This window comes from Dermacentor variabilis, chromosome 7, assembly GCF_050947875.1.
Source record: "Dermacentor variabilis isolate Ectoservices chromosome 7, ASM5094787v1, whole genome shotgun sequence".
NCBI classification, from domain to species: domain Eukaryota; kingdom Metazoa; phylum Arthropoda; class Arachnida; order Ixodida; family Ixodidae; genus Dermacentor; species Dermacentor variabilis.
The window spans coordinates 102,739,781-102,751,201 of NC_134574.1; the positions used below are offsets into that span (position 1 = coordinate 102,739,781).

The 11,421-nt window shown below is 44.1% G+C and overlaps 3 long non-coding RNA genes across 3 annotated transcripts; 2 read left to right on the forward strand and 1 right to left on the reverse strand.

Annotated features, from left to right (window-relative positions):
• Positions 1–1,238: 1,238 nt before the first annotated feature.
• Positions 1,239–2,178, forward strand: LOC142587711 (uncharacterized). The gene is made up of 3 exons (XR_012829611.1): positions 1,239–1,562; positions 1,644–1,772; positions 2,084–2,178. It is a non-coding gene; the product is annotated as an uncharacterized LOC142587711 (long non-coding RNA).
• Positions 2,179–2,186: 8 nt separating this feature from the next.
• Positions 2,187–5,664, forward strand: LOC142587713 (uncharacterized). The gene is made up of 2 exons (XR_012829613.1): positions 2,187–2,807; positions 2,865–5,664. It is a non-coding gene; the product is annotated as an uncharacterized LOC142587713 (long non-coding RNA).
• Positions 5,665–7,002: 1,338 nt separating this feature from the next.
• LOC142587712 (uncharacterized) lies at positions 7,003–8,918 on the reverse strand. The gene is made up of 3 exons (XR_012829612.1): positions 8,607–8,918; positions 7,993–8,066; positions 7,003–7,383 (listed from the first exon to the last, which is right to left on the reverse strand). It is a non-coding gene; the product is annotated as an uncharacterized LOC142587712 (long non-coding RNA).
• Positions 8,919–11,421: the final 2,503 nt, after the last annotated feature.

The window sequence follows — 11,421 nt, forward strand, 5'->3', positions numbered from 1 at the left end:
GACGCCTCTCCGCGGCACGGTTTACACACACACACGCACACACGCATACACAGGTGCGAAGGTCCGGAGCCGACGTCAGAGGGGCTTCGTAGAACTCGGAGCCGTTCCGGGTAGCGCGTTGTCTTGCGTCTTGGCCGGTGCGGGGGAAGCAGCGCAAAACGGCGTTCCCGCGGCAACTCGCGCACCCGTAGCAGATCAGGTCCGCGTTGGGGAATTTGGTAACAATAGTTGGCCCGCCGAACTCATTCCGCCACAATGGCGTTGAGGCTAGAGGTTGGCGGCGGTTTCAGCACAAAGCCTGCTTCACCGAACGCATCCTAGCTGAAGCGACGGAGAGTGGGGGATGCGCGTCTTGTTTCCCGACACAAAGTCGATTTAGTCACACTGTGGCTAGAGGTTGGCGCCATGCTCCCGAGATGTTGCTTCCCCAGTCGCAACTGGGTGTCAAACTTGCACTGCAGCTGGCCGTTCTTAACACTGCATAGGGCACCAACCCTGACGCGCGTTCGGCTCTCCTCTCTTTCTTTTGTTGTTCTCACTCTCTCCCTCCATCTCCATCTCTCTCTCATATATATATATATATATATATATATATATATATATATATATATATATATATATATATATATATATATATATATATATATATATATATATATATATATATATATAAACGAGTAGAAAGGGGGCTAACCGAGGGGCCCGATTTTTAATAATCATATCATAAGAAGCCAACAATGACACCAAGGAAAACACAGGGCAAATGACTTGTGCTCATTAATTGAAATAAAGGAATGATAAATTAATGGACATAAAATTGGATAAAAAGAACTTGCCGCAGGTGGGCCACGGTCCCACGCCTTCACACTACGCGTGTGATGCTCTACCAATTTAATTCAATTTAATTTGCATTACTGATGCATTACTGGGGCTTCCCCAGTGACCTTCAGGTGTACCCTCGCGAGAGGTCCACGATGGGGGCAGCAGCGGCCAAATACTATGCTAGGCAGGCTAGTTACTGTTCTGTCGGGTGTATCTTTTGAAGCTCCCGGGCTCTGCGCGTTGTATCTTTTATCTTCTCTTCACCGCGTTCAGTTGTTGTTTCAAGAGTGAAAAAAAAGAAAAGAAAATAGAATTCACTGCGACTTGGACTTGAGTATAGTTCACAGCTTTGATACATGGTTACGTGATGGCTCGGCTGTGTTAAGGCAAACGCCTATTCGCGCTTTCCAGAAACGCTAGCGCCGCCGCGCGGATCTTTTCGGAAGCCGGGAGGGGGTGATGGATTTCTCGCTCACGCGGTTTCTGCAGCTGCGTTGGCGTACTTGTGCTCTTCGTTATGGAAGAAAACAGTCGACGAGCGAAGAGCAACCGCATGTGCAGTGTGCCGCAATGCACAAATCGTGCAATTTCCGGAAAAGTGAGCCTGCACCACTTTCCAAAAGATAAAAAACGGAGGAAGTTGTGGGCGATCAAGCTCCGCATCGGGAAGCAAGTGAGCGAAGAAATGGTCGTATGTAGCGATCATTTTAACAAAGACGACTTCTTTTGGGGCCACCTTGGTGAGTAATTGACTGTTGCGATGCTCTCAATGATTTCATTTTATTCTTGTGGTGAGCTGATTGTGAAATTTTGCCTTAAAGACGGGTTGAAGCCCTTACGAAAGCGGCTGAAAAGAAACGCCGTGCCTTCGCAAAAGATCCCTATGCGCTCCCACGAAGCAAGTGTGAGGCCTAGGGTTCCCCGAAGAAAGCCCCCCACAGATTCTCAAGGTAAGTTTAAGTACGCAAGTGTCACCGTTTATTAAATGTTCTGCCTGCACTCGCGCTGTTTCGGTAAATATTCCTCGACGGTGCCTGACGCTGCGTAGTGAGCATTTCACACTAGCGAACGTATTCTGCATCTGTTCTTAGTCGTTCTGTGTGAAAATCAAACAGGCGGTCAATGTGCAAGGCGTTCGCTACTTTTTTTGGCTGTAGTGAAAGTTGTGTACCGATCGGAGGTACTGCGCAAGCGTTTGTGATCTTGTATTTGTTTTGCTTGGTCTTAAAGCATCTCTTCTATTGACCTAACAATGTTGCAGGAAACGAGGGCCAACAGGACGACGTATCTGAAGTCGTCATTAATGAAGATTGCGCATGCGAGCTTCCTGATAATTTGGAAGAAAGTAAATACAATGGTGAGAATTTTTTTTCCGACCTTCGCACCCAAGTTTTGATGATGCATAGGCGTTACCGCATGTTTAAGTTTGCCGTTTCACCAAACAAGGCGAGTCCGGTTGTGCAACTGCAAAGGGCAATATATCGAGAGTGGTATCGCCGAAAGATTTTGGGCACCTAGATAAATACACGTTCTACTATTAAGAGACTAAGGCTTTTCTAATGTCACCTTAGGCAAGTAACCTACTGGAGTGACTCTGATGCAATAGTGTTCTGTGTGTGTGAATGTGTTTTTTTCTATGATCTTTCTCACTTTTTGTGCTTTTCTTTGTAATATTTCGGCACCCCCCTTACCCTTTCACCTGTGCACCAGGTTAGCAAAGTGGATGTTTACCTTCCAGGTAACCTCCCTGCCAACCTCCCCGCCTTTCGCATCTGATACTTTCTCTCTCTGCTCTTGAATTTTAGAGCAAAGGCAAGCCAGTGCAATGCATCTTGTTTTATTTTGCCGTAGGACTGAATACACCGTGTTGTAGGACACTTCACATGGTTTTATGAAGGATTTAGTTCACCATCATTGTATTGCAGACCCACCTGTGCAGGATTGGCTTCCCCCCCTTTCAAGCTCTTGCTCACGAACAACAGCAGGTAACTTTTTGCTTAAAACTGTACCAATTTCGCTCTAAATTTTTTCTTGCGTTACAGAACGAGACGCTGCAAGGGCACTTGTTGAACTTCAAGAGCTGGGCCACACACCTGAGCTAAACAAATCCGTTCAAGTGAACTCACTGGACTTCACACAAAAATTTAGGATTTCGGACGTGCTTCTTTCTGATGCTCACCTAAACACTTTGACTGGCGTACCTTCTCATGCACTTCTAAACAAGATTGTTTCACTCGTAGAGAAGTATGAGGCGGCAAATAGGATGGAAGCTTCTGTGAGGGACAGAGTTATTTTGGTGTTCATAGTTCTGAAACAGGCTATGTCATTTTCCTGTCTCAGTGTACTTTTTCAATGCAGCATTTCGTCCATACACAGATATTTTGTGCACACACTGCCTCTTGCTGCTGCAGTGCTGAAAGCTGCCATTGAGTGGCCTTCAAAGGAGGAAATTTTAAACAATATGCCTTCGCACTTTAAACAGTATCCGAGAGTGCGAGGTGTTGTAGATTGCACAGAAATCCCAGTTGAAAGATCTCGCTGTGTGAAATGTCAGCTACTGACATATTCACAATACAAGTCGACTTACACTGTAAAATTTCTCATATGTGTAAGTCCAGCTGGCACAATAACATTCATCAGTGAAGCATTTGGTGGACGAGCCTCAGACAAAGCCATTACAGCTGAGTGTGCAATACTGGAGAAGTTCGAGTCATTCACAGATGACATTATGGTCGATAGGGGTTTTTTCATTGATGACTTGTGCACTGCCCGTGCAATTGGCGTAATTCGGCCACCTTTTGCTAAAAAGGACTGCCAGTTTGACCGCAATGATGCCCTTAGGACAGCTGATATTGCTAGGGCACGGGTTCATGTAGAACGAGCAATACAACGAGTTAAAATATTTAAGCTCTTCAACTCAACTCTGTCCTGGGAAATGCTGCCTTATATCAATGAGCTGTTCACAGTTGCGTGTGGGCTAACTAACTTGTGCGCACCAATACTGGCTGATGATAAATTTCAGTAAGCACGCTTGCAAAGCTGACACAATTCATCCTCATCATTGCAATCCTATTTTATGTCCACTGCAGGACGAAGGTCTATCCCTGCGACTTTTCAATTATCCCTGTCCTGTGCCAGCCGATTTCAACTAGTGCCTGCGAATTTCTTAATTTCATCACCCCAGCTATACTTCTCCCGTACTCGACTGAGCTTCCTTTCTCTTCGCACCCATTCTGCAACCCTAATGGTCTACCGGTTTTCTAACCTACGCATTACATGATGTGCCCAGCTCAAATTTTTCTAATAATGTCAATAAGTATATTCGGTATCTTTGTTTGCTCTCTGATCCACACCACTATCTTCCTGTCTCTTAACTATATGCCTAACATTCTTCGTTCCATCGCTCTTTGCGCGTTCCTCAACTTGTTCGCAAGCTTCTTTGTCAGTCTTCACGTTTCTGCCCATATGTTAGCACCGGTAGAATGCGCTGATTGTATACCTTTCTTTTTAATGATAATGGTAAGCTTCCAGCCAGGATCTGGCATGTGCTCCAACCCATTTGTATTCTTTTGCTGCTTTTACTATAACTTCGAGATTGCTGGTGCCATTACCCTGCTTATCTTTTAGTGCATACATCTTGGTTTGACCTACGCCAAGCTTCCTTCACCGATTTCATGCTGCGTCCATCTTTTACGGCTTTTTTCAGTCTTTATCGCGTTATAATTTCGAATCAATTATTTTCGCCTTGTTGATCAGTTTTGACAGTTTCGCAAATTCTATCTTATCTCTTGAGTTGGACACTTTCATTCTTTGTCGCTTCTTTATTAGGTCCTTTGTTACTTGGGAGAGCTTGCCTACTGGTTGCCTTGGTGCCTTGCCTCCCACTTCAATTGCTGCCTCTGAAGCCATCCTCGTAACGGTTTCATTCATTAGCTCTATGTCATCTTCATCTCTGTTCTAAGGCTGCATATTTGTTTGCAACTACCAGCCTGAATTGGTCTGCTTTTACCCTTACTGCATCTAGATTGGCTTGTTTCTTCTTGACCAATTTTAATCTTTCCCTGTTCAAATTGAGGTGAATCCTAGCCCTCACTAACCTATCAGTGTTGATCAGACACATATTGCTATGGTTAACGGAACACAAACTGGCGAATGTTAATGTTACTTTAACAGAACAATCTCTTTTGGTGTATTTTCCACTTAATTTGTGCGACATCATCAGCTGTTCAATTATACATACTGTCTATAGTATGCGCTGTTGGGTCAAATAGGCGTGATGGTTATTTTTTTTTTATTTTTTCATCACTTTGTCGTGTACATTGCAATGTGTGACTAAGTACAGCTGTGAACTTGTGGGCATTGCAACCACAAAGACGTGAAGAATGTGAACCGAGAGCAGGTGGCAAATATACGAGCATGCGAGAGCCTCGCATGTGGCATACATTTATTTGCAGACAACCTATACAAATGGAAGTGATGTGTACACATTCAGTTAAGAGACATATGAAAGTTGAGAGGAGGGCGAATATCAACATTTTCTAACAAATAGTAAATATTGAATATCACATAGCAAAACGCAGACACACATTTACAGGAGGAATGTTTATTGTGGTATGTTTATAGGTGTGATACGTGTACTGACAAGTAAAAAAAAAAAGCAGCCAAGTATATCAGGTACAAAGGACCAGTTATAAACACAGAAGCACTAATTTTCAAGTAAAAAACTACTTGTATTCGCTCAAGTACTTTAGAGTGACTGCAAACAAGCTCTTCAGGAATTATGAGCTGCTGTGTGACTAGCTTTTCGAAGAATGCAAAATAAATAGTTGCTTAAAAAAAGGATCAACAGATTTCTTCTCTTTTTTGCAACATGTGCACTGTAGACACTTGTAAAGGTGTCATTTGCAGAGAAAACATCACAGGTTGTAGAGTAAAAAATGAAACTCCATGACTAGACATCCAAAAGCACTAAATGACAGAATACAAGCAAAATTTGCAGCTGGCCATTTATGCATATGCTGCAAAACCTAGAACCAAACTTGAACTCCTCATTTTGCTTCTTCGATGCTTCAAAAACTTGCCATTTCAGTTCTCACAATTTGCTATACTTTCCTTAGCAGACATTGAACAGTAAATATAATTAACAATTGCTTAATTGCTGCTACATATATTGCAATTCACGGCGGCCGCATTTCGATGGAAGCGAAATGCGAAAGCACCCGTGTACTTAGATTTTCGTGCACGTTAAAGAACCCCAGGTGGTTGAAATTTCCGGAGTCCTCCACTACGGCGTGCCTCGTAATCAGAAAGTGGTTTTGACACGTAAAACCCCATAATTTAATTTTTTAATATATTGCAATTCGTAAATATTACAAAGTACTGAATAGCTTTTCTTCTAAGTATCCCCCCTCCCACTGAATGGAAGTGATCAACAACGAAAAAAACCTATGAACACCAACATACTTTCAAGCCTTGCTAATCTGCACAAGCTTAGGTAGTACCCTTTTGAAGTAGACATACTGCAGCCTGTCTACAAGTGCCTGAATATGCTCGGTGTCTCTCGGCACATGAATGACAAGGCTCTCAACTTTCGAATATACTATAAAATGACACAGATTCATGTTAAGGAGGAGCATGCCCAGTTGAACCTGGGAATAATACTTGTGAGCACGTCTCAATGCATAATTTTCTCCATCACACACAATAAATGCCAGCTTCTTAGCATTTACAAGGTCTTGTATGCTAGAGTGCTTGCCTAGAACAGGACACTTCACTTCCAGCAAGATGTTCGTTCCCCTCTGCTCACTTATTCCATCCGGGCTGTAGCCAAGCCAAGGAACATCTGGAATGACGACGAGTCCCAGCTTGCTCACGCTTTCGTTATGAGTCTTCTCGTACTCTTCAAGTGCAAGAGGCTCGTTGTCTTTTCCATACATTGTGGCTTCATTTCCCTTGAAAGGCTCCCTGCAGTACAGCCTGTCCAGCTTTGCTTCCCAACTGCGTGTACCTCTTTCTTCAAACGTGTAGAGTTCTCTGCAGATGCTTCCAGTAATTCTTTTTTTTCTTTCGCTGTGCCACAGAGTGGATGACTGATCAGTTGTCTCGCGGCATATTTCCCTAGCTTTGGCATAGGAGAGGCACACATTTTGAAGATAGAAACTCTTTTCATTTTCATTGAGATGTTCAAGAGTAAACCTTTTCAGTACTGTTTTTTCACCATCTAGCACCGATTCAAAAAATGAAAATTTTGTGTGCTCTCTCAAGTAGCAACCTTGTGTGAAAATTGTGTCGATGGCGCGGACTATGTTCAAATTGCTAGTGAAAGGGATTGACTTTCTTGCACGAGTTTTGTGTTTTGCCAGTGCAGAATTTGGTACTGCATCGATAAGTTCTTTCCTAATCAGGGCTTGAACATCTTCAGGGACACTTATTGGTTGAAGCTGCTCGACGTGGCAAAACAAACTAATTGGCCTTGGTTTGTAGATGCTGGCGGCACTGGCACGTCCCCACTGTTGTTGCACATCCGTGCATGACAATGCATCCAGGGAAGTGGCACTTGTCCTGTACATCAAAATAAACATACCTTGCTGAAATACTCTGTGTATTGGCTTTTTTCTGCATCTTTCATATGATTCAAGAAAATGTTTCCTAACAGTGTCGCGATGGGGCTAGTTGGAATTCTATGATGCAACTTGGTAGTGCGGAAAAAAAAATGAGACAGACGGGAACCATTTCAGTTTTGAGTTAGCGCTTGTGTACATTGGTTCCATTTTGTTTCATCCTTTGTTTCCGTGTTAGTAAGTTACATCAACAATATTTTACAGCAGATTCAGAATCAAAATCCTACAGTAAACAAATAAAAAAGCCCAGAACGTTTAAAACATTTCTGGGCATTCTGTGGTTATTAATACAGCCTGTGCCCACCTGAAGTGACTGAAGCAACACATACTCAATTGATTGCTGTGTGCATGTTCTTGAAACTCTGTTCCTAGTGCAACAACAAGCCCCAGATGGCATTGAAAAGGCATCATTGCCACTGACTTCTATGTTCGCCTTTTACATTGTGGCTCTTAGTTCGACATAAGGTAAACATATTCACTGTCACTTGATGCACATTACAGGCAAGCCAACTAATGAAAATAAATAAACACATGATGTATAAAGTTTTACCTGTTCAAATATATCAAAGTGGCAAACAAATGTTTGCATTGACCAGAGAGACCGGCCTTGCACGTGCATTCTCCCTGAAAACAATCAAACCAATGTTAAGCACGCAAACGACCTTAAAACCGCGCTAATTATTTACAGGGCAAATGCGTAGGCTCCCACATGCACATTGAATTCTGGAAGCCGAAAACAACACATTGGTGCTTTTATGACACTAGAACGACGAAATTGCGCGTTTAAGCCCGAGAAGTAAGTAAAAAAATAATTGCATTTAACGCGTTGCACTTTGGCGAAATCGCCGTACAGCACGCGAAAACGCTAATCATGCTGGAAACGGGGCGCGCTGGCACACCTCATTGTCTCGCTCATAGCTTCTAAATCGGCACTACTGAAATGTTTCCGTGTTACCTGGCATTTTTAACAAGCATTCCACAAATAAGCCATTGCAGGGAGCCATGAATGCACATAACGTCATCAATGCACACAACGTTTATATTATGCAGCGGCATGAGGGGTACTGCGCTTTGTTTACATCCGAGCGCCACCAATTAACTGCTTGGTGTCAATTCTCGTACATCACGTATATCTTTAAAAAAAACGTAAGGTGAAATACTGACCTTTACGGCGCCGGTTTCATTGCAGACTTGAACTTTTATAGTATGCGGGGGGCCTCTCACGGCGCTTGTCTGCAGGCATAGTGACTCGACCTCGACAGCCGCGCTTGTCGTCGCTCGTATACCGCAGCATATTATATGGCCAGCGTTAAACGCAGCCTCTCCTTCTACAACACATCTCTGCGTTTCCTTTGCAAGATCAAGGATCGCGCTTAGAGATACTAGAGGCCCGTGAGCCGCCTGCACCTGTAGACGCGCACGCTTTCGTGTCGGCTCCATCACCTCTATCCCCGCCATATTGAAACGTTCTCCGCGCCCCCTATAGTCGCTGGAAAGTGCGAATAGGATACGTCGAAACTGCGTGCCACGTATAGCTGGCGTTTTTGTACAGATGCCCACCCGCGCCTCATATAAGGAGGAGAGGGGGTAGAGAGAGAGAGAGATAGACAAAGAGTCGTCATGATCGTCGCGTGCGTGCAATAGGAGCTCCGTTTCGTGATGCGTGATGCTTGCACTACGACGCGTGCGTCGAGCATGGTGGGGAAAAAGAAAAAGAAACAAAAAAAAGAAAGACGAAGCGACACTCGTCCAGCCTTGCATACTCGTGATGAAACGATCTCCTCCGCGCATATGCGGCTCGCGTATTGCGCGCTTCTGTTCAAACACACCTGACGGACGTGCGACCCGGTTTTTTTTTTCCCCGCTTTGGTGCGCGCGTCCGCCGATACATCGCTGCGCCGTATAATATGCAAATGTCACGCGCATACTCCGCGCATACTGTCGCATCCGGTGTTGTGTACATCCCGCGAATTGTTTCAAATGGGACATATAGTACGCGTGAACAGACAGACGTATAAATAACGCGTCGCGGACGAGGACAAATGAAGAAAAATAATAATAAAGAAAAAAAGGAGCGCAATTTCAATTAAATTCTGGAGCTTAAGCTTTGCGAGATTGTACAGCGGATTATACGCGGGTAGGGTCGCGTTGTTAGTGGATGCGCTCCGAATTGAGTTTGACCGCATGTATAGGGCTGTTTTACAGCGAAGCTGTTAAGTGCTACTTTGCCCGCCGAGGATCGTGTCCGTGCGTAGACGCAAAACTATCATCATCACGACTGGCTCCGTCGTCGTCGTCTCCTTCCACAGCTGGTTCGTTGGCGCCTCTCGGAGCGACCGCGCTCGTTCCACTTCTCCCACGTTCAGCGTCATCATTATTAATTAATTAATTAATTAATTTTACCAGACACCCGAAAGCACCGTGACGAGCGTTTTTCTTTTTTTTTCTCCGTACATTCTGTCATCATCGAAGTACACGGCCACCACTACAGCTGCTGCGAATCGCACCCGCGACCTCGTATTCAGCCGCCCATAGCCGCTGGTCCACTGCGGCGGATCGAGGACAAACAAACATGTTCGCTGCTCTAACGAATCGTAAACGTATCCGAATAGCAATGCACGCTATATATACACAGTAAACTATGCACGAAGCGCATTTCTGGAGTATATTTCGAGCGTCCCGCCACCCGGAGCGTGTCGGCACATTTCTTGTCGTGAAATTATTGACGCAGCTATATGGGACATTTGTAATTCATATCATGTTGTATTTGGCTTAATCTATAGTAGAGCGCTTTAAGAGCATGTTGCATCTTGATATTCCTGTTTGCTATAGGGCTTGACGACTTCACTTCCCTCTGTGGCACTATATATAGGTGCCCTGTAATATATATATATATATATATATATATATATAGTCATATCATAAGAAGCCAACAAACACTGACACCAAGGACAACATAGGGGAAATTACTTGTGCTTAATAAGTGAAGTAATGAAACGATAAATAATGTAAATTAAAGTGGATGCGAAGGTTGTGAGTTCGGTTCCCACCTGCGGCAAGTTGTTTTTTTCATCCACTTTAATTTACATTATTTATCGTTTCATTACGTCACTTATTAAGCACAAGTAATTTCCCCTATGTGGTCCTTGGTGTCAGTGTTTGTTGGCTTCTTATGATATGACTAATAAAAATCGGGCCCCTCGGTTAACCCCCTTTCTTCTCATTGATATATATATATATATATATATATATATATATATATATATATATATATATATATATATATATATATATATACAGCTGAATAAATAAATGACGCATTGCTTTACACTCATTGCTATTGTTGTAGGGAGAACGTGACTATATGTCAACTGTCACGCTAACGTTAAGCTCTTTGATTATTTACGGTCATGGTATAGCTCATGTTCGCTTACTTTTCTTCAAAACTGAATGGCAGAAGAGAACTATACAGTCGACAATCTATATATAACCAGTTTATAGTACGTAGTACGCGCCCATGTCCAGCACAGTTGTGAAGCTCAGTCCCCTCTAAGCGACGCCACGCAAACCGGAGTTCCCGTAATGTGTCTCGGCGCGCTCGGCACCCTCATAAAGTTATAACCAAGGTTTCCGGCAACCTTGGCGCTGTCGCGCTATCGCACGAAAGCGCGCATTTGTCGCGTAAGTTGAGCGCGAAAATTTTGACTCCCGCCGTTGCGGCCGAGGAGACAGCGCCAATGTGCGCGTGCAGGTCACACGATCTAGGTTACGTAAGCTGCCTCGGTGGCGTCGTTGCGTGACAGTGTCCCGGAACGAAGTCATCGTCACACGAGCTCGGGAAACGCCGCGCATGCATGGCTCCGCGCTTGCGCTAAATCGCGCGTTCAGAGCGCGGCGTCAGTGTTTGCGTTAGAGCTCCTTTTTTTTTTTTTTTGAGTGATTGCACAACTGATCAAGCAGACGACGGAAGAGCGCGCGG